This window comes from Bombyx mandarina, chromosome 13 (genome assembly GCF_030267445.1).
Source record: "Bombyx mandarina strain Sakado chromosome 13, ASM3026744v2".
In the NCBI taxonomy this organism is placed as follows: Eukaryota; Metazoa; Arthropoda; class Insecta; order Lepidoptera; family Bombycidae; genus Bombyx; species Bombyx mandarina.
In genome coordinates this window covers 9,264,204-9,286,806 of record NC_143220.1, presented here as the reverse complement: position 1 = coordinate 9,286,806, position 22,603 = coordinate 9,264,204, and the positions used below count along the sequence as shown (strand labels likewise).

General features: G+C 35.7%; 1 protein-coding gene and 1 pseudogene across 1 annotated transcript in view; one reads left to right on the top strand and one right to left on the bottom strand.

The window, feature by feature from the left end:
- LOC114244059 (protein O-mannosyl-transferase TMTC1) overlaps positions 1-22,603 on the top strand; it is a 155,059-nt gene that overhangs the window by 20,907 nt on the left and 111,549 nt on the right. The gene's annotated exons all lie outside the window — the stretch shown is intronic.
- On the bottom strand, positions 834-934 carry LOC114244095 (U6 spliceosomal RNA; annotated as a pseudogene).

The following is a 22,603-nucleotide window of genomic DNA, read 5'->3' as shown; positions in this document are numbered from 1 at the left end:
ACGTAATAAAATAACTTAGGCTTAATACGGGCAAAGGTTAACATAGTTTCTCGAATATATTTTTGTTGTTTATAAAGTACTAGCGGCCCGCTCCGGCTCCGCTCGGGTCTTTAACAAAAATTTCAACGATATGTGACGTTGTTTTATTTTTTTAAATAAAATAACACTTATTGCAGCATAACTATAATAGTTAGACATATGCTGTCTGGACATTTTTTGTAAATAATAATGTGTTCTACAAAGTCGTAGTACATTATTTTATTCTATCATCAATAGTTTTCACAGGGCACGCGATGTAAAGAATGTTTTAGGTAATTTTTTTACATCTTGGGTTACATTATTGGAGTTTTAGTAAGGACATCTAATTTTTTCAAAAAAAAATTTTAGCCTATATCACTCGGGAATAGTGTAGCCTCCAAACAGTGAAAGAATTTTTCAAATCGGTTCAGTAATTTCGGAGCCTATTCAATACAAACAAACAAACAAATCTTTCCTCTTTATAATATTAGTAAAGATTCTACTAGCTAAATGCAAATGTCGAAATAATTTATTTGGTATTACAGTTCAGTATGTTTTGCGCTTTTCAGAACTCTTTGAAGAGCTAGGTTATTGTAGAGAAGGGAAAATAATTGCCGCTGGTCAAGTATTTATAGTTAATAAAAAATGATATTAAAGAAAATTAAATAAAAATTACTTACCCTTGATAAAAAATCCAATGCAAAAATAAAAAAACTTGTCAGGCATATATCACACACGGTTATCATGCACCAATTAGGATTTATATATACATACATTTAAAGAAAAACCTTTATTATTTAAAACCTTTAGTTTTTAAAAAATGATTTTTCTTCAGTGTCATCCTTGCGCGGGGGCCATTTTAATCTTCTATGTTTTTTTTAGGTTTTTCTTTAAATGCATACATATACGAGTACATATGCACTTCTAGTCGTTTAAATATATACACATAAACATACCTAATACGCTTTCTACTGGTGGTAGAACCTCTTGTGAGTCTTGTAAGTACCACCACTACCTATTTCTGCCGAGACTTGAAGCGTGGGGCAGCCGTTGTAACTATACTTGAGACCTTAGAACCTATATCTCAAGGTTGGAGGCGCATTTACGTTGTAGATGTCTATGAGCTCCAGTAACCACTTAACACCAGGTGGGCTGTGAGCTCGTCCACCCATCTAAGCAATAATAAAAATAAAGAGCATAAAAATCTGTTCGACACGGGAACGATTGCCCAAAGTAGAAATTGAACCGACTACTAGGGTAGTCTAGCAGTCAGGGATGCTGACTACGGCGCTACCACAGCCGCCCAGTTTTCATATTTTTTTCCACTAAAACTATGACACTCATACCGCTACATGACAAAATATATAGCTAATCTTTGTTTGAACGTCGGCTTCTATACGCAATTCAAACTAGGACCGTTAACACAAAATTCAACTCACATACCGAATAGAGTTCAACAGACCAATTAAAAGCACATATAACAAACTTGGAGGCATTGTCAACACACCGTTTACCTTAAATCGAAATAACTTATAAATACAAAACACTCACACACACATTGCTCTGAGCAAACGCGAGGTTGGAGGCGCATTTACGTTGTAGATGTCTATGGGCTTCAGTAACGACTTAACACCAGGTGGACTGTGAGCTCGTCCACCCATCTAAGCAATAAAAAAATAAAAAAATAAAGAGCATAAAAATCTCATCGACACGGGAACCAAAGTAGAAATCGAACCGACTACTAGGGTAGTCTAGCAGTCAGGGATGCTGACTACGGCGCTACCACAACCGCCCAGTTTTCATATTTTTTCCACTAAAACTATGGCACTCATACATGACAAAATATATAGCTAATCTTTGTTTGAACGTCGGCTTCTATACACTATTCAAACTACGACCACCGTTAATACAAAATTCAACTCACGTACCGAATAGAGTTCAACAGACCAATTAAAAGCACATATAACAAACTTAGAGGCATTGTCAACACACCGTTTACCCTTAATCGAAATAACTTATGAATACAAAACACTCACACACACATTGCTCTGAGCAAACGCGCCTCGTAACTTACAATACACAAACACGAACATTGTTATTTTACTCGGCAATGTACATTTAAAACTGTAAGTACATTCGCGTATCTCTCGAAAGCCTTGTACGTAATTCGGTGGATTATAAACGTCTACAAAAGTTATTATGAATCCAAACGTCATAATCCTGTAAGCCAATTTTGAATGACTAGACGCTGGATGTGTGAGCATCGTGAAACAACGCTTTGTACGGTGATTGTCAGCGTAGCGTGGATGAGCAAGTTGTAACTTAATGTGATATTTAAATGATAAATTCAAATTGCTGTCGGAATATCTATGGTGGTTAGATCGACTGTTAATTTTTAATGCGGGAAAAAAGGTAAGTATACACTTGTTAAAAAATCATCCCTTTGAATAGATTTCGTTATTCATCTTATTCAATGTCATATCAAAAATAATTTATTGTATAAACCATTAATGGTTAATTTTATTATTTTTATTTAAGCTAGTATAACTGGTACACATTTTTTTAGATAAACTTGTGAACTACTTGAATGTGGGATCCTCTTATCATGAAGATGAGAACCTAAGTCAAACAAACTGCCAAACCTCAAGATGCTCTTAGTTCGGTCTGTGTGAAATAAAGCATAAAAGTTTAGCAATCATTTTTATTGAAAAATACATAAGAAATTAGTTGTCGGTGACTACGAAAATTATAAAGAATTCGAAATATCGGAAATGATATAATAATGATAATAAGAACGCTAGATTAAACGCATTTACTTTTAATTATATCACCTATTGACTTCAGAGATCTCAAAGGCACAGCTTAACTGTTGTATACCCTTTAAGATACCCTTTAAGCGCTCGCTCCTGGCCTTTTCATTTTTCATTATTATTATTATTTTTTTAATTGTATTTTTTTGACTTGTTTTTCTTTTATTGTGAATATTTCTATTTATTTAAAAAAAAAGAAAATATTTGAGAAAAAACAAAAAAAGCCCGCTGAGTTTGTTTCGCCGGTTCCTCTCAGGACTGTGGCTTTTTTTTGGAACCGGTGGTAGAGTTAACATTGTTATTTGTATTTTGACATTCAACAAGTGTGTCATACTGACATCTAAGTTGAAATAAATGATTTTGAATTTTTGAATTTGAATTTATCTTTCCATTTTTTCAACTCCACAATTACTGTTCTTCGCTTTTTGTCTCTCTCTCAATAAACATTAGATCGAGAGTCATCTTTTCAAACTACCCTCCTGGGAACGAGTCATGTCACTCTTCTTGCCTCACAACCATTTGTAAGTTGGTTATTGTTGTGTTATATCTATATATTAATACGTGAAGCAAAAACTTTGTATCCCTTTTTACGAAAATTGCGCGGACGGAGGAGTATTTTCCACACTTATAGAGAATATAGAGAAGAAGTGCACAATGCTAATATTTTTTCAAAATAATGCATAAAAGATACATTAAATCAATAAAGAAAACATTACACAGACTACATGCCATGTATTTGACGCACACACGCATGCATACTATTTATTGTCAAACTTTTGTTCTTGGCGTCTGTTGTCAAATTGAGAATAGATTTAATATTGTTTGTCTTTGTTAATATTTTTATAGTGTAGTCTTGGCGAAATTTGTGATTATAGAAGTATAAAATACAATCATAGTAGTGTATAAACTTACAATTCCAATTAATTATAGTCGAATTTCGACTACTGCGGGACCTCTAGTATCTCGTAATTGCATATTGACAGAATAATATTTCTGTTAGCAAGCGTCGTGGTCTAAAGGATAAGACGCCCGGTGCATTCGTATTTAGCGATGCGAATGTGCCGGTGTTCGAATCCAGCAAGCACACAACAAGGTTTCTGATGAAACACGCACTTAACAAATGCTCACGAATGCCTTTTACGGTGAAGGAATAGTGTTGGAATTGAATAGTGAAATAATAACCGCTCTACTCATATCTGTTCATAAAATATTTATAACTGCTGATACCAAGCACCCCACGCTTTTTTTTTACAATAAAATCATTTTTTCTTGCACTATTTTTAATTCAAATTTATCAAAACTTATTTTCAATTTTTTAGTTGAATTTCAATTCTTTCTATAATTTTTTTAAATATTGAATTGTCATCTGTCCTTCATAAGTATGTCGAATTTCGAGTTAATCCGACGTTTTAAAGGGGTAACGTCTGAAGCTAATAAAAGCGTATTAAAAATCAAGCCCGCAAAATTTTTTATTTGTTTAATTACTGGTGGTGGGCGTCTCGTGAGCCTGCACGGGTAGGTAGCACCACCCTGCCTGTTCCTGCCCTGAAGCTCTGGTGACGATTTCATACCAGGTGGGCCGTGAGCACTATAGCAATAACAAAAGCCCTTTTTATTTTTGCCTTTGCCTTGAATTTTTTTTTTCTGATGCAACCTTTTTTGTGTATTCGAAAAACTCTGATCGCAACGGTTACGACGGTCAAACATCTGCGTTTCACCTGAACGTGCATGTCGAGCCTAATCGCGATTCATTAATTATTCATTCTGCAGCGACGAACGCCAAACGACGTTGGCTCTAGCATAGGGATGGCCAATGAAATGGCGAATTTTATCTTGCACTTCATGCTTAGAGTTCCGCCCGTCTATTATTAAGTGGTTACTGGATGTATGGACATCACAGCCTGACTTTCATTTACCATGAAAAAGTAAAAAATATCACACATTAAGGATCACAATCCACTGGATTCAAAAGGCGGTTAAAATAGTCTAGCACTATAACTGCCAACCTTAATCTAGACGTTATAATAAGGAAATCGGTGCCATTATATCAGAAATCGAATAGACTGTTATGTCAGAATTATTTACACGCTATGGGTGATTTTTAGTGAATTATCGTTCATTACGTGACTTGTAACAGGATAGATTTTGAATTGTTTTTTTTTAATATTCGAATTCCTTGTGATTTGTATTATGTATTATCCGAACTTACTGGTAGTAGGACTCTTGTACGGGTGGTAGGACCTTTTGTGAGTCTGCACGGGTAGGTACCACCGCCCTGCCTATTTCTGCCGTGCAGCAGTGATGCGTTTGGGTTTGAAGGGTAGGGCAGCCGTTGTAACTATACTGAGATTTTAGAACTTATATCTCAAGGTGGGTGGCGCATTAACGTTATAGATGTCTATGGGCTCCAGTAACCATTTAACACCACCACCCATCTAAGCTATAAAAAAAAAAGAATACTATTGCATATTTCCCGCAAAACAAGAACTAGTGTAGTAGTTATAGAAGAGAATTGCGACATCAATCTCATGCAATGGGGTTGACAGCACCAAATGGTTTAGGAGCTCTGGCACGAGAAGACATCGCTGTTCTGCCTATTCTATAACTATTTAAGCCGAAAGCTTGTTTGTTCATAAAAAGAAAGCTATGTGTACATATTTTTACGAAATCGAAAGTTTGATATTTGCATAATTTCTCTCAACTCCATGTAGAAGAAAACCGGTCGGATACTAGATAACCGCATTCTCACGGATCTTTTGGAAACTGGGTCTACACAGGGGCTTCGGGTATCTCTTGTACCGTATGTTCTATGAAAAGAGCTTTGAGGAATTGTTCTAAACGATCCCTCCATCTTCTTTTTATCATTGTACCTCCTACCACCAAAGAGGAGTCTCCTCCTCATGTCATTTCCTCGTTGCCGAGGGTCGTGACAATCATATTTCTACAGGATTTTACTCCTTCTAATGTCTCTCCAGAGTAGATCAGTACATCATAGATTAGTACATCTCTATAATCTGGAAGCTCTGGTAACATCCACAGTACTTCCCCTTCTTCAAGCGAGGCTTGGGGATAGTACTCTACGGTGGGCAACGGCTTGGTCGTGTACTTTAGCCTTGCTGACAGCCATGAGTGATGGTAACTATTCACGACGTGGTGGGCTGTATACTCTTATGCCTACGAAGACAAAAATAAAAGAAATAGACATTGAAATCATTCGCTTATTTCCTATAACTACAGGTACCGCAGTAGTCGAAATTCGACTGTAATTAATTGGAATTGTATAATAAGTTTTTACACTGTTATGATTGTATTTGATACTTCTATAATCACAAATTTCGCCAAGGCTACACTATAAAAAAATATTAATAAAGACAAACAATATTTATTCTATTCTCAATTTGACCACAGACGTCAAGAACAAAAGTTTGACAATAAATAGTAAGCGTGCGTGTGTGCGTCAAATACATGGCATGTAGTGTGTGTAATGTTTTCTTTATTGATTTAATGTATCTTTTATGCATTATTTTAAAAAAATATTAGCATTGTGCACTTCTTCTCTATACTCTATAAGTGTGGAAAAATTGATACTCCTCCGTCCGCGCAATTTTCGTAAAAAGGGATACAAAGTTTTTGCTTCACGTATTAATATATAGATGAGGTAAAACTATAAAGAAGTTCACATAGCAAAGACAGCCGACACCAACATGCGTGCAAATGGATTGTTCGACAAACATTTGCTCATCGATTATCGTGAATCCTACCTCGGTAACGTCAACACTTCACCCGATACGTTTTGTAATTTAACTAATGGACGTGTTTGTGCTGATGAAATTCTTCGAAACGATCATTCGTGGTAGGTGTCGCCTGTAAACATCACAAACCTTATTTTTATTGCTTAGATGGGTGGACGAGCTCACGACCCACCTGGTGTTAAAGTTACCGGAGTCCATAGACATCTACGACGTAAATTCCGCCACCCACCTCGAGGTATGAGTTCTTAGGTCCCAGTTTTTATAGTACAACGGCTCCCCGCCCTTTAAACCGAAACGCATTACTGCTTCACGGCAGAACATGCAGGGTGGTGGTATCTACCCGGGCGGACTCACAAGATGTGCTACCACTATTTTACAACTTACACCTAGTATACATCTTCTTCTTCTTCTCGCTTCTATTTCTTCAATACTGAGGGTCGTGACGACTTCCTCGCAATAAGAGTTTATTCCATTATCTCTATAATCCATCATCATCATCATATTCCATCATTCCACGCCATTTGATATATATAGAGCTATAATTTTCTACAACAACGTTATGTATTATTTTTCCATCGGTATGGCCCAGAATTTGTTTAAAAACAAACAAAAAATATTCCAAAAAATCTCCATTAGTGATTAAGAGCCACCTCTAAGCACAATAAGGCGTCGATAAGGCAAAACAATCTTTGAATATTATAGACGTTTAATCCGAGCCAGCGAAAGTAATCTAAAGAAAAATAACATTAGCAATTCAGATTACTCTCTATAGCGCCTTTATTAACTGTCAAACTGGAGTGGGCCAGTGCAAATTGACTTTTCAGAAGGGTCTCCAAACTCGATTTCAGTGATGAAGTTTCGTGTCATATTTTAGAAGGGACATTCAGGTGCCCTCAGGATCTAAGGTTGCGTACGAATTTCACATTTCTTATCCGATAATTATAATTGCAGTGTTTGTTGCGTTAATAGAGGGAACCTAAATAATTTTGAATAGTTCTTGATGTGAATGCCGCCTTCAGGAACTACGGATCAAATTGAAAAATATATACTAATAATTATTTTCAATTGCGAAGCAGCCATGCGTTTGGTTTATGGGGTGGGATAGACATAATAAAATACAAAGGAGACATGTACATGTCTCAAGGTGATTATGGTATTCACGTTGTGATGTCCAAGTGCTTTGGGAACTACTCATCAGCTATCTACGGAGTAAATATGCAGTAAAATTCACAGGTCTGCGTTTGGAGATCATCGATGCTGTTCAAGTGAAACTTGGAGGGTATTTTACGAAAAATAATTGGAATCACACTGGATTCGTCACGGACGGAGGTGTGAATAATACTAGTGAATCGAAATGTGTGAGAAACACAGTTAAAAATCAGCTGAGTCGTGGGATTCATGTTCCCAAGCAAACTATGCGTCCGCACCTGATTTCGGATAACATTGACTGTTCAAACACTCAAAACGTATTTATGATGTTTTACATTCAGTTTCCATCATAATTTTTAAGCTATTGCATAGGTTTTATCGCGAGCTTCGAGCGCGGCGACCGAATCAAGAAATTCCGTAACGAAAATAAAACCTAGCACTCTCCGCTCCACCTGCCATGTAGCTCGCGTTTAACACATTCACACGTTGCGCTTGTGTAGTGTTTGTGAATAAGCACGCGGCGTGACGTCGCACTGCATGCGCATCATGAACAGTCCACCCATCTCTCTCTCGCGCGGTCTAGCTTATGAGTGTGAAGGGAACAGTTAATGTTTTGCTTTTGCTCATGTTTATAAATATAGCGTGGTCTTATTTTTTATTGTTTTAATATTAAATTATTATTGTCTAATTATACTACGCAATAGCTTTACCGCGGCAGTCTCCGAGTGCCACACATATTTTTTTTATTGAGAAATACAGGTATCCTTACAACTTAAAGGTTGTAAGTGTTATAAAAAAACAAATATAGAATGTCTATAAGTTTCTAATTTCGACAAATTCAAGCCTTAAACAGGAGTATGTTAATAAAGCAGGGCTGAGTTAATTGGAACTCCTCGGATAATGGTGTGTTGTGAGTGAGATTGCGGTCTTATGTGCTCGTAAATTAAGAGAATGCGGTACACGAGTCTCAGGTTTGATGGTACGTTTTGTAATTTAAATGGCTCTAGATTTTAATTTAGCTTGTTTATTTGTTTTGTTTTATTTAAGTGGTTTCTTATCGGCGTGTTAAAATATATTTTTTTTTATTGCTTAGATTGGTGGACGAGCTCACAGCTCACCTGGTGTTAAGTGCTTACTGGAGCCCATAGACAACCACAACGTAAATGCGGCACCCACCTTGAGATATAAGTCCTAAGGTCTCAGTATTGGGTATTATTTGGGTAGGCTTAAACGACGGAGGAAAGATCTTCCACCGAGCGGGTGATATTTGCTCGGTAGACTGGTCCCAATGTTGTTATTCGGAACTTGTATATATGCAAACTTATCTTGAAAATGTCGTAAGCGAGATTCAGGCATCTGTCAAATATCTTGCGTTGTATGATGGCTACCCGCCACAGTTACAACGGCTGCCCCGCCCTTCAAACCGAAACACATTCCTGCTTGACGGCAGAAATAGGCAGAGCGGTGGTACCTACCCGTGTGGACTCACAAGAGTTCCTACCACCCGTAAAAATATTTTACACAACTGCAGTATTTTGAAGGTTAATTTAACAATGTATGAACAGACAAGTTTTTTTATTACCGTTATAGGCATACGGCCCACCTTATGATAAGTAGGTACCGTCACTCGTAGATGCAAATTTGACTTTTCAATAAATTATACTATCCTTTAGTTCTATTATAGTAAAGTATTCATTTTTTTATTGCTTAAACAGGTAAACGTGTTCACTGCCCCCACGATGTTAAGTTACTGGAGCCCATAGACATGGACAACATAATATCGCCATCTACATTGCGACATGAATTCTAAGACTCAGTTTCCTAGTACAACAATTGCCTTATCCTTCCAACCGAAACGCATTACTGCTTTGCGGTAGAAATAGGCAGGGTGGTGGTAACTACCCGAGCAGTCTAAAATATACATCACATATGTCAATTTAACGTTATTTCTTGAAATCAATACAAATCACTTCAAGTTTTAATGGTGGTAACCCTTGATGACGTCATTAGGGACGCCCCAAAATAGTGATCGATCGATTGATAGATAAGATACATTAATATGTACATTTTTGTTTAATGACTTCAGATGAGTGATGGATAAAATACTATCAGAACCGTCGTACCTACTCGAGAATATTAAAATAATGTTATATGTGTGATAATAATATAATTTCTAAAGTCTCAGTATAGTTACAACGGCTGCCCCACCCGACCAAGCTGAAACGCATTACTGCTTCACGGCAGAAACAGGCACAAGAGGTCCTACCATAAGAATAAATAAGACAACGCTATATTTATAAACATTAACAAAATCAAAACATTAACTGTCCCCTTCACACTCTAAGCTAGATCGCGCGAGAGAGAGATGGGCAGACTTTTCATGATGCGCATGCAGTGCGACGTCAGTGCGCTTATTCACAGACACTACAAAAGCGCAACGTGTGAATGTGTCGAACGCGAGCTACATGGGAGGCGGAGTGGGTGTGTTAGGTTTTATTTTCGTTACGAAATTTCTTGATCCGGTCGCCGCGCTCAAAGCCCGCGATAAAAGCTATGCAATAGCTTAAAAAAGCTTATAACAATGTATGGATGTATTTTTGGTACACTTTCACGCAAAAACTATTGTATGGATTTTGATGAAACTTTACAAGAATATAGCTTACTCATCAGAATAACATATGCTATAATTTACAAAGATATAGTGTAAATTACTCAAAATATAACGATAAGTGTCAAGGAATTAGGAAAAAGTCTGCCATCTGCGAGCTATATTTGCGTGCGCCGCAAAAACCGTTCGAGTTACACGTATGTAATGTAAAATGGAAATGTTTATCTCAAATAGTCTTACAAAAAAGCCCGTGACAGCATATATCTATCTTTTACTTGTAAGCCATTATCGCGAAAACAGTGAACCATGAATATAAGAAAAGAAAAGATTAGATTTTTTGTATGTTAAGTTCTTTTTTATTGTGTTTGTAACTGTCAGAATCAGATTTGTATAAAAGAAAGAATTGTATATGCATATAAGTATGTATGTCACTCTCTGGTACCCATTACATAGGGATCTTAATTTAGGACCGCATGATCGTGCGAAATTTATTCACAATTATTTATTATCTTTTTTCGGGTCCTAATCGGTCTAATATATATCTTTTATGTATCTATGTCTAGACACATTTTTTAAATTAATAATTCTGAAAAGTTTTCTCGTAAAAGTGGTAGTACTATATTCAATATCAACTTCAGAGCCAATTTCAATTTGAAAAGTTCTAAGGCGACGTGACACATTTAGTCTTTCATATCCTTATATAACATCTGTCAGAATATATTATAGTTAATTGTTTCAATGAAATATATTGAGGACTGTATCCCTTCAAGCTTACTTTATGGATCTTCAATAAAAAAGACACAACAGCTGGCTGCAAGAATACATACAGTTGATTTATTAAACTTCGGGTTGAAGCTATGAAGCCATCCGATCGTGCTTATAAATCATCTCGGGACAAAATGCAATTCGCCACAGTATGTACTGGGTCGGAGTTTTTGCATCATCTAGTTGAATTGCTGGCTTAGTTGAATTGTGAAGCTTAAATTTTAGAGATATTTTCCAAAATAATTTCTTTTTGTTTTTCCCGGCCGAGATTGTAAAGTTGGTCATTTTTTGTCTGACAGTACACATGACGTAAATCGTCATAGGAAATAAATGTCGACCTAAAATTGCAAATATCCATATTTTTCTTGTTGAATTTGACAAACTAATTTTGGGAATTGTTCTAATGTTATTAAAATCTACGCAACGATAAAAACAATATATATTATTAAATTTATTATTAAAACTTTAGTTGAGAGTCGGGAGACCAATAAAAGATTACATCCCATCTGCTTAACTTCAATCCGTGAAACAGTCACGTGATCGTGTCTATATGATAACCAATACTGTACTAAAGGTAGGTAATTGAAAGTTTAACTTTTAACGAATTTCTTAACGCAGTTGGTGACATTTACGTTTTGATATTTTGAATTGATGCCACCTTAGCTGATAGATCGATCCACTCGATTAGCTGAATATAATAATATGATTTATGGTAAATAAATGTTACTTTCTTTGGACAGTATGGTTCAACGGACATCAACGTACTTATTTTTGATACTAGTATGTGTTTATTATATACGGAATCGGGTATAAGACCTGAAATATTTATTTATATCATTCAAACACTAAATCCACTTATTTTCACTAAAGCTATTTTCTGTCTAACAAATACAATAATACTATACTACCTATATACTCGTAATGGGGACTCCATTGAGCGGTTGGTGTTGCAAGGGAAAGTCGAGGGCAAAAGATCTCGCGAACGATCTCCAACACGATGGACTGACCTCACTCATAAATAAACGATTGCTCTCACACTGCGAAACATCGTGCCACATGGCGTCGCATCGCGAGAGCATCGGTATCGCAGGATCCGACTGATGCATGACCACGACCACTCTGTCCAGAGTGTACGACTAGGAAGAAGAACATAGGTTCTTCTTCCTAGTATATAGTATATATAGAGTATATAGATACTCGATTTTAGGATAAATATTTGAACATAACATTTTTTTTTCATTATGATTCTTTAAAAAAATATAATCAAAAGTGACATTACATTATTTTACAATTTTAGAAGAAACAAAAAGTTCCTTACGTGTACTTTTCAATCGAATTGAAGGACAGGTTCTCAATTGCTTAATTGTACATGATATATTATGCTTTAATCCAAGTTTTTTTTAAAGTTTCGTATTTAGCTTTTTCTCTTTAGATGTATGTAGCCTCTAAAACTTAGATCAAAATTACCAAAAATATAAAAGATTCAATATGAAAACTTACATGTATACTTTTTGGGCCGTATAGGTTTTTCCTATTTCCATTATGTTATTGAGAGATTCATTTATGTCTACAAACTTACCTACTTAGCGTTTCAGGAGGATTTTTATCAATTCGGGGAAGGAATTTATTTATTTTTCAGAAAAAAATATTGGTGTCAATGGGCATCAACTGTTTCGTGGCACTGAACCTTCTTATCTACTTACCCCGTAGTCTACTATAATAACAATTTTATTGGTGTCCATGGGCATCAAGTATTTCATGGCACTGAACCTTCTTAGCTACTTACCCCGTAGTCTACTGTAATCATAGTCAGGTTCACGGGCGATTCGAATAGGATAAGTTCTTCAAATCGTTACGAATCTTCAATGCATATAAAGTTAGGGCCGTAATCCTGCGTGTTCCGCCCTTGAGTGCTTGTAATGACGTGGCGAAGGGTCCACGGTCATTTTACGTCCACAGATAAATGACTACGATCTGTTTTAGTGTAACATCACGGCTAGTGATGGGCTCGACATCCGGTTTATCATTAGGCGTTTTGAGTCGCATTTGTACACGTTTACGAGTTGTTTTTGAGCATGTACATAAGCTTGTATTTAAAAAAGTATTTGAGGTTCACATAATTTAACGGTTTTTTTTAGTTTGTTTTTATTTGTGTTGCTTTGTTGTTTAATTTTACGCGGGTGAAGAAGTTTAAGCCCGCTTCTTAATTTTTAGATGGGTGGACGAGCTCACGGCCCATTCGGGGTAAAGTGGTTACCGGTGTCCTTGAGGCATGAGTTCCACAGTAGAAATAGGCAAAGGTGGTGTTACTTACCTGTGCGATTACACACACTACCATGTATTTGACTCACACACATCTATATGCCCTTTACTTATTGTCAAACTGTTGTTATTGTTTAAAGTCTGCGGTCATATTGAGAATGGGTTAATATTGTTTATCTTTAATATTATTTGTCTATAGTGCAGTTTTAGCGAAATCTGTGATTACAGAAGTATATTGAAGTATTGACAGAGAAGTCTTTGACAATAGAACCTTAAAAATGTTCAAACTTATAATTTCAAATTAATTATAGTCGAATTTAGACTACTGCGGGACCACTAGTATTGTTTGATTCCCAATCAATTTCCAAATTTACAAACCATAATTAGCAAGGAAACTACAATCAAATTTCTATTCCGTTACCGTTTTTAGTGCGCTACGAGACGTAGCTAAACTGAATTAATCGTAGCGTATGACAACTATTTTCGTAGCATTGTCGTAGCGCTATCAGTTATACCCAGTACCATCAGCACGAAAAGCATACTAATATGTTACGAGCGTGTTCATCAAAATAATTACTACGAAAACCAATGCTCCAAATAACTTCTCCACTCGGGACATGTTAAGACAACATTTCCACGGATGCTCCCATCAAACTCGAAACACGGAATATTATTGTGTCGTACAAATATTTGTCGAGACAAACTGTATATAAGTGTGCCGTGTTGCCTTCGGGTTTGAACTTAGTTTCCGAATTATAATTTTAGATAAATATTAACGTGGAAAGGAGCGTGTGTGTGTTAAAACTATGTAATATATAATTGTTTTTGAAGTTATACTTCTTTAGGCGCGTTATGAAAAATTGATGAGAGTGAAAGTTTACGATGCGCGCGCACCGTGACACAAAATTAATAGAATGAAGTTGCCCACTAAATCGCTCATTACAATACGACCGACGTAACTTGGCGAGTCTGAATATAGCCACAGATGAACTTTCCGAACCGTACCGAGAATTACCGAATTTATACGATGTCAAGAAAAAGGATGTCCAATATGCGTGTTTGAGGATGTTGTTTAATCGATTTTTTTTCAAATTGATTAAAATTGAAATTAAAAAAAAGAAATAAATTTAATAAAAATAAAGTATAACTTCTTACGCGCGTACACCTTTTTTTGTATAATCGAAGCCATAGAAAAGCTACAGGCGCAATTACAGTCACTAGAAGTCTGACAACTGTGTTGCGTCTTTAGAAGTGACACTTCTAGCATCCACCTAAAGTCTTTCACCAAGTCTCTTACTGATTAGGTAATGTACGAGCGTTCAAATCCGTTCGATACTCGTTTGATTTTGCACAATCAAATGTACTAAGGTTGGCTGGATTATCAAAATTCAACCCTATTCACTGATACCATAAAGTTCAGATTCTTTTGTGTATTACCTTTTCTCTTCTTCTGTTTGGGTACTGATATACATTTTCTGGTCAATAAGGAGATAATACTGGTTGTAAAATTATTGTATTAATACAACAAAAGCTTCTGTAGCTATTAAATTAAGGAGGAAAATCGGTTGACAAACCACACAGAACTAGATTGAACTGTTTTTGTTTTCTCCTATTTCAATAAACAGGTATAGCTAAACGAAAAAATGTCATACTTAAATTTAATTTAAATTTTAGGTGTCAAAGACGATGTCCACAATTGGGCGCATAATAATTTAATATTGAGGGATGGAAAGCTATTTGGTTAATTCGAATTTTCGCTTAGTACCCGACTTTTATATTTTTAACTAGCTCACCCGGCAGACTTCGTAGTGCCTCAATCGATAAATAAAAGACCTTAAACTATTGTATAAATTAAACTTTAAAAAAAACAAACAAAATCCGCCCAACGGGGGACACATTAAAGGAAAAACAAAATTGTTATTTTTATTTAATTCCGAGCATTTTCATATTTATCTACGTTTTAAACCTTTTCTAGACTTCCACAAATAATTCAAGACCAAAATTAGAGAAATCGGTCCAGCCGTTCTCGAGTTTCTCGATATATAGATTAAAGGAGCGTTTTATTTGGTATCAACATCAGCAGTTATTGTTGAATCAAATATTTTTAATTGAAATTCAATTAATTTTACTCCATTGAACTAGCTGAAGAAGGTTTTTTGTTATGATATTTTTTCTAAATTTAAATGGCTCTCCTCTAAATTTACACCTCGTTATATTACTACCTAGTACACGCCAGCATACTAATATACGTCCCCTCACTTAACCATCCCGGAATAGTCCCAGTGGCTTCAACTAGAAGGAAGGCTCAAGTGATGTGCCGGTTTTTTCCGGTCCACACGGGAGGGGAAGCGTGGTCGCTACATGACAAGGCTGAAATACCGTATTTAAAGGGGGTTCAGTGTTTGAGACGTGACTTGTTTGAAATGAGAAATGAGAGTAAATTTTATTGTTTCTAGCTGCGTGCGAGAGTGCTCAAGGGACACTGTGCAGTCAAATTTCGACCAACAATACGAAACTGGCTTTTTTTATTGCTTATATGGGTGGACGAGCTCACAGCCCACCTGGTGTTAAGTGGTTACTGGAGCCCATGGACATCTACAACGTAAATGCGCCACCCACCTTGAGATATAAGTTCTAAGATCTCAGTATATGTAGTTACAACGGCTGCCCCACCCTTCAAGGCGAAAGGCATTACTGCTTCACGGCAGAAATAGGCAGGGCGGTGGTACCTACCCGCGCGGACTCACAAGAGGTCCTACCACCAGTAAGCTACGGCTTAATTCGTTTCGAATAATTAATTGTTTTACATATTTGTTTGATCCTTTATTAACCAAACTTATACTACAATGGTACAATAGACGAATCTAAAACATATTTAATACGGATATATAGTTATAAATGACTAGCGGCCCGCTCCGGCTCCGCTCGGGTCTTTAACAAACATGTCAAAGATATTTGACGTTGTTTTATTTTTTTTAAATAAAAGAACACTTATTGCGGCCTAACTATAATAGTTAGACATATGCTGTTGCGACACTTTTTGTAAACAATAATGTGTTCGTGTGTGTAATAGTACGTTATTTTATTCTATCATGAATAGTTTCCGCAGGGCACGCGATGTTAAAAATATTTTAGGTAATTTTTTTACATCTTGCGTTACATTATTGGAGTTTTAGCAAGGATCCCTAATTTTTTTCAAAAAAGATTATAGCCTATGTCACTTGGGATTAGGTTAGCTTCCAAACAATGAAAGATTTTTTAAATTCGGTTCAGTAGTTTCGGTGCCTTTTCAATACAAACAAATAAATCTTTCTTCTTTATAATATTGGTATAGATAATAACTAAACAGAGAATAAGTTAATAGAAGGCAGGGGAAAGTGAAGATATCTTTGACAGTTTTAAAATTGATAATTCTTAAATCGCACTGAGAACTACGAATAAATAATAATAGAGAATTATTTATTTTCTAAGAGAATTGCATTGGGCTATTCACTGACCCGCCGACCGGTAATTCTCGACTAAACGTCCAAGAGAAATAGTGACAAAAAGTTATAACTTGATCGTCGGATTCGTGTGTGAATGGAGAGTTTTATTAACACCTCTAAAGGTTTGTGTAGTTTGGTCTTATTTAATACTAGACGTGCTATAAGATTTCTTTCTGATCACATTTCAATTTATTTTTTTCAATGTTTCTTTTTACAATTACGACACAAAGACTGTGTCATCAAATCTACGTAAAGTGTTTCTTGTTACAAGCTTACAGTTTTAAACTTTTACATTCCGATGCCTCATTTTCAAAGAGTAACGAGTTTGATATCCGCTGATAATAAATTAAGTTAAGATTTTCATTCAAAAATCATTATTATCTATAATTTCTGAAGAAGAAAAATACATATCAAAGAATTACGACACCCGTTTTTTATGAGTAAAAAATATTTCTGTTCCATACAGGTTCAAAACAAGGAAAGATGTCTTTGTAGTCCTGAAGAAACCGACTTTGATGAGGAATGGCCTTGGATAAAGGAATGATGTCTTTTTTAAACCAAACCCTCAAATCTAAAACTTTTAATTAATCGGAGGTCAGTACATTGCGCGCCCTATGGTTGATTATTGAGTGTCAACTATTGTCATTACTTACAGACTACAAAATCTATGTCGATCTGAAAATGACTAGGTATCAACTTTACATAAAACAAAACGGCAAACTGTGATTGAAATGAACAAGTAATTCGCCTAAATACGATGTCACCCCAAATCCTTTTTTATTCTCATAAATTATTATACCTTCGGGAATAAAAGTCCTCGTTATTATTCCAAAGCAACATAGGAAGTAATCAGACGAGAATGAAATTGTCATCGCAAATAACATCAGCCGAATCTAATTTAAACATCTTCGTGTAGTCCCCGAATTCCCTTACTAATGTTTCATAAAACGTAACAGAATGTTTTTCGTTGGTAAAAAGAAATAAAAATATATCTCATTGCTGTATTTTATGTGACTAGTATTTAATCATTGTTTTTGAGCTCTTTACGTTTCTTTAACAATGGTAATCGTATTAATTTTTTATAGTTAAATTTGCAAAGGCTTACACATATATAAATTTAAAGAATGTAATGCACCAAAACTTTTGATTCGAAATTAATTATTACTGGAATGTATTTTAAGATCTAAGTACATTGTCTATTAAACGATTGAAATAGATTTTTAAATCAAGAGAGATGAAACTGAATTTTAAATTAAGTTTTACGAATGACTATAACCTTTCAGACAAGAAGGCACTATCGAAGCTATGAGGGCTATGAGGCCAAGACGATCCAGTTATAGCTTATTGTTCTATGACCATTTCCCACATCTGTGCGAAGCGTTCATTTAAAACTGTTCTGCAAGTGAATACCAACAAAAATATTTTGAAGATAAAAAAAAATACAAAAATATTTATTTAATGTAAAAAATAATAGTTTAGAATTATATAATGAGATATTTGTTCGTCTTCCTTTAGTACAGTAGATCAGGGGGAATATAAGCTAGTTAGAATAGGGACAAATCTGGAATGTCACAGTAATTTTGTTGAGCTGTTAGATTTAACTTTATTGAACTGAAAACTGACTTTTATTTAATTGAGGAATATTAAATAGGGAGTTTCATTTAGTCATCAAAGTTTTGTAACTCATTAAAGATATTAAAAAATTAATTACCTAAAGTTACCTACCTAACTAATAGCACCTAGCTAAATAGTAAATAGTGCCAGCCCTATCGAATAACTCTATTGTACCCATACGTAACTTGATTCACCCCAAAGCCAAGGAAAATCGGGTTTCTAGCTAGTTTTTTCAGTTTAAACCACCAGAACCATTGTAATCTCAATTTTACTGGTATTTTCCTAAGAAAAACCATTGAAAATTTGTATTGGATTTGGAAAGGGTCCCAATTTCCCCCAATCTAAGGTATAAAGCAACGTTCCAAAAACGCAAAACAGCCTGATTCAATTCAACCCTCAAACAGAGCACGCATTGAACGAAGTGTATTTTTTTAATTCAAAAAATATCACAAAATCCGATCCGAACCGGCTCCGTCTATGCAAATTTTATAATCTCATTTATTTTTCGGTGTACGTGTACCGTAGGCCGCTCACCCAGTCTTGGATCGAGTGTTCTACACGTGAATAAATTATGAAAACGCAACGTCACGAGATGATGTATTTAATGAAATATTACACAAACCGTAACATTTTGTTTGCGACTATTTAAGGTGGGCTTTTGTGAGGTGAATATAGGAATATTTATCATTTGGGCGACTGTAGATTGTCGTTTATTTTCTGAAGTTCGCAATTAGTCATCATTCTCCTGTCCTTCTCCCAGTCACCTGGGTTCGGCGCAACATGTTTTCTCCTTCCATACTTCTCTATCATATACCATTTCTTCGCTCACTCCCCTCCTACACTTATCGTCTTTCGCGCAATCCATCCATTTCTTCTTAGGTCTACCTCTTCCTCTATATCCTTCCACATTCATAGTTAACACTCTCTTATCAACCTCATTTTCATCTCGTCTCATCAAATGTCCATACCATCCCAAACGCGCAGTTCTCAGCTTCTCTGTTACAGGTGCCACTTTCAGACTTCGTCTAACATATTCATTCCGTATTCTATCCATTCTCGTTACTCCACACATCCATCGCAAGATTCGCATCTCTGCTGCATGCAATCGCCAAGTTCGCAATTAGTAGTAAATGGAATTCATTGTAGTTATTCTATGATGATCCGGTTCCGGTTGTCTTGTACACTAGACGTTTGCTAAACACTCCCGATAAACAAGTGAAAATCAGTGAGAAATAATAAGCCCACCTTTCAATAGTGCAACACCAAATATTTATGGAACGTGTGTTCATCGTTATGAATCATAGTGAACTTAAAAACACATTTAAAAAGTGATAAATCCTGTACTCAAAATCTAGTTAACATTGTTCGAGATCTGTCAAAGCGATAAATTGTGCTGCTACCCGCAACAGCGATACCAATTTTAAAAAAGAAAAAAAAAAAAAAAAACTTTACGTTCAGAAACTAGTTTCAAATTCCGCTCAACTTTACGTTTCGTTTCACATAAAAATGTCGTTGTCACCCGAGATGTCACTGCTTTTATCTAAAATGACGGAGCAATTGAACTTGCAAACTGCTACAATTACGGAAAATATAACTGCAGTCATATTACACCAAGTCGACGAAAAAATAAAACCGATCATAGAGGAGAACGAAAAACTGAAGCAGGAAGTTGAGACATTAAACAAAAAGATTCTTACCCTCGCGTCTATTACCAGGAAAAACAATATATTAATTCATGGCTTACCTGAAGAGAATGATGAAAAATTCGAAGATCTAAGTAACCTTGTAAAATCAACATTGCGCGGAATCGAAGTGGAAATTAAAACAGAAGATATTAACTTACTTCAGAGACTAGGGAAAAAAGGATCCAGAGATGGCAAAACTAGACCAATTTTGCTTGCTACCACGAGCCTACAGAAGAAAATCCAGATTTTGAAAAATAAAAAGAAATTGAAAGCTGACATATACATCACGCATGATCTACCAAAGGAAGTACTTCTAGCCAAGAAAGGAAATAAAAATAAAAATTCCGGCGACAGCAAAAAAGACACAGAAAAAAGGAAAAGATCTGAAACTCCAAGTCCTGGCAACCCAATTGCAACAAATACGAAGATGCACAAGATAGATGCTTTTCAATACTTACGACAGAGATCACACTCCTTTTCAGAAAAAAACACAAACAAAAACTAATACTCCATCAAGAACCGGAGGATTACAACCGACAACAACAAACAATCCAAGTCAACATTTATTTGAACTACAACTAAATATGTCACAGCTAAAACAACAAAATCAAATACTCCCAAGACGGCTGGTCACCGAGGGAGGATTAGACCATCACCCTCTAACAATAAAACAAAAATTAGATACTGCAACCCCAAATATTAGATCTACCCCAAGCCGATTGGTGGGGGATAGGAACCACAACCCCCCAATAACACAAGAAATCAATTGCGAAAACAGCTACACGAAATCAAAAATTTATATTGCATCCCTCAATGTACTTACACTGAAAAACGATGAAAGCCTTACAGAACTAGTATATGCGTTGAAACAGATTAAATGGGACATAGTCGGCCTGAGTGAGGTAAGGCGAATGGGAGAAAGAATTATTTCCCATCCAGACTTCCTTCTATATCATATAGGAACGACCCCAGGTCAGTATGGAGTTGGTTTTATTATAAAAAAATACCTCACAAACTATGTTGAGAGCTTTATAGGAGTATCAGAACGCATAGCACTGATGAATCTTAAGCTACCTGGGTACAAAGATCCATGGACCATCATACAAGTATACTCACCCACGGAACAATCCGATACAGTATCAATAGAGTCATTCTACCTAGACCTAAATAAAACAATCCAAGACTATGCTTACAAAAACCTTGTTGTGATAGGAGACTTCAATGGCCAAATTGGAGAACGACAACCAGAAGAAGACACAGTCTTGGGACCATTTGTGTATGGAAAAAAGGCCAGAAGCAGAAACGGAGAAAGACTTGTAAACTTTGCACAGGAGAATGGCTTGAGAATCTTAAACACAGTGTTCAAGAAGAAAGAAAGTAAGATGTGGACCTGGTCATCACCAGACGGGAAAACAAAAAACCAAATAGATTTTATAATGTCTAATAAAAGTAGATACTTCTCTAACATGAAAGTTATAAGCAATTTCAACTTCAATACAAACCATCGAATTATTCGAGCAGAACTAACGACAACCCCGCCAAAAAACTCAAGACCAAGAAACAATATGATGAACACAAAACCTACCAAATACCAAATATCCCAAATAGCCAACTCTGTAATGACAAAACTTATAGATTACAAAAAAGAGACAACAAACATGGAGGTGCAAGAAAAATACGACTGGTTAGAAGGAGCAATCAAAGCAGCTATTCAACAAGGGACTAATAACAAAGACCTATCTAACAAGTGGATGACTACCAAAACAATCAACCTTCTCAAACAAAGAGCTAACTTAATTAAAGAAAAAAATAGTAACGATAATCGAAAGCAAATAGCAAAACTCAGCAAAGAAATTAAAGAAAGTATTAGAAAAGATAGAACTCAAAAAAGAATGGAAACAATAGAGAGACACATTTTACAAACAGGAGGTATAAAAAAGGCACATAAGGAATTATCAAACAAAAAGGACTGGATCGTACAGATGAAAGATAGTAATAGCTTGAAGGAAAATCGAAGGCAAGGAATATTAGGAATTGCTAGATCTTACTACAAGAAATTATATGAAAACAACATAGAGGAAAAAGAAATAGAGTTGTTGGAAATCTCATCCGTGCCCAGCATCATACAGGATGAAATAGAATTCGCTATAGAAACTCAAAGAGACAATAAAGCTCCAGGACCCGACAGAATATTAACGAAGTACTAAAACAAGCGAAACAAACAATAACACCTATTCTCAAAGAAATCTTCAACGATATCATCAATACAGAAACGATTCCCCAGCAATGGACTAAATCCAATATAATCCTTCTGTACAAAAAAGGTGATCAGTACGATATTGGAAACTACCGACCCATAAGTTTAATGTCCAACCTGTACAAAATATTTGCAAAGATCTTGCTCAAGCGAATGGAGGGCAAACTCGACGAGCAACAGCCAATAGAACAAGCAGGT